This window comes from Lithobates pipiens, unplaced genomic scaffold, assembly GCF_037356315.1.
Source record: "Lithobates pipiens isolate NorthernLeopardFrog02 unplaced genomic scaffold, aLitPip1_a1.2 Scaffold_27, whole genome shotgun sequence".
Classification (NCBI taxonomy): domain Eukaryota; kingdom Metazoa; phylum Chordata; class Amphibia; order Anura; family Ranidae; genus Lithobates; species Lithobates pipiens.
Genome location: NW_027507788.1, coordinates 136,092,404 through 136,098,403, shown reverse-complemented (window position 1 = coordinate 136,098,403; position 6,000 = coordinate 136,092,404). Strand labels below are relative to the sequence as shown.

Genomic DNA, 6,000 nt, shown 5'->3' with positions numbered 1-6,000 from the left:
CCAACCTTGTCCGCTGAACAGTGTTTGGGCGGACAGTCCGCTCGTGTGTGGGCTTTCAGCGGACAGTTTCAGCGGACAGTTGGACGGACAAAGTCTTTCGGAAATTCCGAAAAACTGTCCGCTGAAACTGTGTTTGAGCGAACAGTCCGCCCGTGTGTGGGCCTGTCCGCTGTACTTTCGAAATGAGCGGACTGTTCCCGCTCGGAAAGTCCGCCCATTTCGAGCGCGTGTACAGGTAGGCGGGGCCCGCGAAGGAGACGCCGCGGGCTCCGCCGCCTGGAATGGGCTTAAAGGGGAACCCCAACGCCGAAAAAAATCGGCGTGGGGGTTCCCCCAAAGTCCACACCAGACCCTTGTCCGAGCACGCTACCCGGCCGGCCAGGAAAGGGGGGCGAGCGAGCGCGCCCCCCCTCCTGAGCCGTACCAGGCCGCGTACCCTCAACATGGGGGGGTGCCTTGGGGAAGGGGGGGCCGCGCGGCCCCCCCCACCCCAAAGCACCTTGTCCCCATGTTGATGAGGACAAGGGCCTCTTCCCGACAACCCTGGCCGTTGGTTGTCGGGGTCTGCGGGCGGGGGGCTTATCGGAATCCGGGAGCCCCCTTTAAGAAGGGGGCCCCCGGATACCGGCCCCCCACCCTATGTGAATGAGTATGGGGTACAATGTACCTCTACCCATTCACCTGTGAAATAAAGTACAAAAAAAAACACAACACAGGGGAAAAAATATTTTATTGCACAGCTCCGGGGGTCTTCCGTCTTCGGGGGTCTTCTCGCCGGACTCCTCCGCTATCTGTGTGTAGCTCTTTTACTAGCGGAGGAGTCCGGCTTTCTTCCTCCCCGCCGCCGGCCTCTTCTCCCGACTTCGGGGGTCTTGTCCCCCTCTTCGGTTCTTCTGCCGGGCCACCGCGCCTTCTTGTAGCTCTTTTACAGGCGGTGGCCCGGTCTTCTGTCGCCGCTGCCTTCCATTCTTCTGTCGCCGCCTTCGGTTCTTCTGCCGGGCCACCGCGCCTTCTTGTAGCTCTTTTACAGGCGGTGGCCCGGTCTTCTGTCGCCGCTGTCGCTGTCGCCGCCTTCCGTTCTTGTTCTTCTTCTTGTTCTTCTTCTTCTTCTCCAGGAGATGTTGACACGTCGCTCTCTCCGGCCGGAATGCCAGAGCCGCGCTGTGCGGTCACTTATATAGTGACAATGGGGCGGTGTCACATGGTATATGTCACATGGGTTGGTCACATGGGTTGATGTCACATGGGGACTATGACATCGTAAGGGGGCGGGGTCACCATGTGACCAACCCATGTGACATATACCATGTGACACCGCCCCATTGTCACTATATAAGTGACCGCACAGCGCGGCTCTGGCATTCCGGCCGGAGGGAGCGACGTGTCAACATCGCCTGGAGAAGAAGAAGAAGAACAAGAAGAAGAACAAGAACGGAAGGCGGCGACAGCGGCGACAGAAGACCGGGCCACCGCCTGTAAAAGAGCTACAAGAAGGCGCGGTGGCCCGGCAGAAGAACCGAAGGCGGCGACAGAAGAACGGAAGGCAGCGGCGACAGAAGACCAGGCCACCGCCTGTAAAAGAGCTACAAGAAGGCGCGGTGGCCCGGCAGAAGAACCGAAGAGGGGGACAAGACCCCCGAAGTCGGGAGAAGAGGCCGGCGGCGGGGAGGAAGAAAGCCGGACTCCTCCGCTAGTAAAAGAGCTACACACAGATAGCGGAGGAGTCCGGCGAGAAGACCCCCGAAGACGGAAGACCCCCGGAGCTGTGCAATAAAATATTTTTTCCCCTGTGTTGTGTTTTTTTTTGTACTTTATTTCACAGGTGAATGGGTAGGGGTACATTGTACCCCATACTCATTCACATAGGGTGGGGGGCCGGTATCCGGGGGCCCCCTTCTTAAAGGGGGCTCCCGGATTCCGATAAGCCCCCGCCCGCAGACCCCGACAACCAACGGCCAGGGTTGTCGGGAAGAGGCCCTTGTCCTCATCAACATGGGGACAAGGTGCTTTGGGGTGGGGGGGGCCGTGCGGCCCCCCCTTCCCCAAGGCACCCCCCCATGTTGAGGGCACGCGGCCTGGTACGGCTCAGGAGGGGGGGCGCGCTCGCTCGCCCCCCTTTCCTGGCCGGCCGGGTAGCGTGCTCGGACAAGGGTCTGGTGTGGACTTTGGGGGAACCCCCACGCCGATTTTTTTCGGCGTTGGGGTTCCCCTTTAAGCCCATTCCAGGCGGCGGAGCCCGCGACGTCTCCTTCGCGGGCCCCGCCTACCTGTACACGCGCTCGAAATGGGCGGATTTGCCTCCGCCTTACGTGGGCGAGTCCGTTCATTTCAAAAGTTGAGCGGACTGTTTGGCAAACAGTTCGTTGAAACAGTCCGCTCGTGTGTGGGCAAGTCCGCTCATGCAAATTTTGAGCGGACTGTTTGCCGAAACTGTTTGACGAACAAGGTTGGGCAAACAGTCCGCGCGTGTGTACGCGGCCTTAGTGGTCTGGATTCATGTCCAGACTTTGATTTTTATACATGTGGGGCTTTTTAAGCAAAGATTTAGTGGCATTTGGTGTATATTTTACGTGTTGTTGGCTATGGTGGTTTGGCGCGCACGTCTGGGGGCTTTTTTTTGTGTCCGCGGTATAGTGTTGAGCAGAGGATGTTTATATATGTATGCTCACTCCTGCTTGCTGAAGCTGTGGGGTGTTTTTGGTGGCGCTGTGATGCGCTGTTTTTTTGTGTTAACCCCCTTGTGGATGTCTGGTGTGGTGCTGTGTCTCCACCACCCTATTTAAGCCGATCAGCTGAGATGAGGATCAGCTGTCAGCTTGCCACGCTGGGGATATCCTGCAATCTTTCACTAGGCTGCTCTCCACACGTATGGGCACACAGGTATATGCTTGCAGTTTAATATGTGGGTGTCTGGCTATTTGTAGATAGATCAACACAGCACCTTGGATTTTCATTGAATGTATATTTTCTTTTTCAGCTGTTTTAAGTCGGCTGAATATATTTCTACCGCTGCAGCTGCTTTGTCCATGGCGGACATTTACAGACTACATTGATTGATCGGTGGGATATTTTGAGACATATATCTGATTGAGGTATATATAAAAAGATTTATAATTATTTAATTATTTTTTTCTTGGCCATATGGATGTATTTGTATGTGACAGGTATGTACGTGAGTTGTTTTGAGTGTATGTAGGAGTGAGTATAGGTAGGGTTTTTTGTGGACATGTTCATGTGTGTGTTTTTGTTGCGTTTATATGTGTTGATATAGGTGGATATGGATTTGTTTGGTCATGTAAGGGTAGATGTAGATGTGGATGTGTTTGTGAGAGGAGGTAGGGATATGGGAGTACATGTGTGTGTGTGTGTGTGTGTGTGTATATGTGTATATATATATAAAGATTAATTGTGGGTTTTTGTTTTGTTTTTTCAGAACATCCATTTGGCCTTTTCTGTCAGGTTGGGGTGGACCATTTGTGTGACTCTGTTGGGGTTCATTGGCGTTCAGGGCCATAGGAATACCAGCTTGTCTGGGTCTCAAATCATCACGTTACGTGGAATATCAGACAGATTCAAATTTTATTGGTAATGTAAAAAAAAATAGTATATGTCTCTCCATGCTTCTAACTATGATATATTCTGTTAAATGTAGGTAGTATGTGAATGAATACATTAATATTTATATGTGTTTTTTTATTAGTGGGCTCTGTATAAGGTCCAGAATTACCCTGAAGAAGGGCAGGATCTGCCTGAAACGATCATCGGGTTGGACATGTGCTTGAGCCATTTTATGTATCATGTTGTGCTGTTTGTGATGATGCATTTTTCTAAATGCTTTATATGCATATTTAAAGATAATTTTTGTATTTAATAAAATATTGTAATAGTATCCGTTACTTGTATTTTCAGTCACTTATAAAGTCCCATTTTTATTGGGGGTTTTTCTCCTTTCTGTAGCATCTGAAATCGAGACTCCTCAGACCAGGCAACATTTCTCCACTCTTCTATTATCCAATTTTGGCGAGCCTGTGCCAATTGTAGCCTCAGTTTCCTGTTCTTAGCTGACGGGAGTGGCACCCCCCCGGTGTGGTTTTTCGCTGCTGTAGGGCACCTGCTTGAAGGTTTGATGTGTTGTGTGTTCTGCCTCGGTTGTAAAGAGTGCTTATTTGAGTTACTGTTACCTTTCTATTAGCTCAATCCAGTCTGTCCATTCGCCTCTGACATGAACAAGGCATTTCTGTCACGCACTGGACAATTTCTCTTTTTCTGACCATTCTCTGTAAACCAGAGAGATGGCTGTGCGTGAAAATCCCACAAGATCAGCAGTTTATGAAATAATCAGACCAGCCCATCTGGGACCAACAACCATGCCACCCAGGACCCTGCATTTACTATATCTGGTCTATAGTACACAGAACATGGAAATGCAAGTTTTGCCAGAGATGGCCATATGAGGGACGTTTTTTGTATGCCCCTCCGTTCGGGGTTTCTTTATACTATTGGATGCCTTAGGCAGTCAGTGGTTAGGCTGTTTTTGGCCACTGGTGTTGGGCTACTAGCTAGCCAGCAAACTATAAATATTGTTTCTACAATCAATTATATGGTTATTTAAAGATCAATATATTTTGAGTATCCCTTTCTGCAAGCAACTTTTATGCGGCTCTTTTGGTGTCGGGGCCATCTCCAGTTTTCAAGATTTTATATACATTTATCTGTGAATTTAAACATACATGCATGCATACAAAAGAGCTATACCATCAGTCTCCTGAAGAAACGCTAACGAGTGAAACATGTCGGGAGTGGTAGTTCATAATTTTTATATATCCCCTTTGTATAGATGTATTATTGTGTTCCTTTTCCCATGTTTTTATGTAATTTAATAAAAAATCTTTTTTTTTTTTTACATTACCCTTGTTGGTGTGACCCATGTACTGGATACCGATAAAAGTCCTCAGACCCCCTTTGTCATATTTTGGGATGTGGTATCTGTAGTTTGATCTCTTCATCTTGCTGTCTGATGATCCACTTATTAATGTTTCACCTAGCTATACCTGCAAAGGGGCCAGCATGAAGTGATCTAGCAGGACTTTAATTTCTGAGTAAAGTTCCACTTTAAGGCAGCTCTGGGTGGCAGGCAGTTATCTTTTTTTGGGCTTGTTCATATTTTTTTTTTTGGAGCAGGTATAAAAATCTTGTCTTTTAGTCTGAAGGACAGTTATTTAACTTCAGGGGACTTGGACAACAAACTGTAGTCCAGGATAACTGCTCCTACTACCAGCATGTCTATTTTGCAACAAGCCGTAAGAGCATGATCCTAAACACAAATGTTGGGGGTGGGGTGACTTGAGCCTCCTGGAAGAGTACCATGTGGAGTACAAAAATCCTGTTTTAAACCTATATTCTTGTACTTGCTGAAGTCCACCTTCACACAATCAGCTGTATAACCTCCTTCAAGATCGAAGAAATGGCAACTTGCTGCTGGCGTCCTGGCCTACCAACCCCTTATATTGTAGCAGCACTGGAAGACTTCAGAACCCCTTGTGCATTTTGTTGGGCATCTTTATCAGCCAAAAGCACCAGTGAGAAACCTACCTTTCAATAGGGACACCTGTTATAACTGTTCAAGAAAAAAAGTTACTTTGGCAGAATTTCACTTCCTGTATAGTCTAGAGTCTAGACTATGAAACGGGAAGCAAAAAGGAGATTTTCCCCAATGGGATAGAGAATGCAAAACCTCTTTGGTTTTAACTATTCCAGCTCTAAACAGACTTTGGCTTCAGATTTACTTTGAAGTAAATTGCCATTTACTTTCCCTGAAAGATTTGTAGATTGCCAGTTTCAAGAACTACAATATCAGGCACTTAAAAATGCTTATTCGAAACAAAAAAATAAAAAAATTCACACCTTTGTACATTACAAAACTAAAATGTTTATTTACAAATAAATAAAAACTTCCAAACATTCAATCACAAAATCAAGTTTGTACAAAAAAAAAAAAAA

General features: G+C 47.8%; 1 long non-coding RNA gene across 1 annotated transcript; it reads left to right on the top strand.

Moving 5' to 3' along the window:
• The first annotated feature begins 2,733 nt into the window (after window positions 1-2,733).
• On the top strand, window positions 2,734-3,889 carry LOC143934158 (uncharacterized). The gene is made up of 3 exons (XR_013263220.1): window positions 2,734-3,092; window positions 3,434-3,585; window positions 3,701-3,889. It is a non-coding gene; the product is annotated as an uncharacterized LOC143934158 (long non-coding RNA).
• Window positions 3,890-6,000: the final 2,111 nt, after the last annotated feature.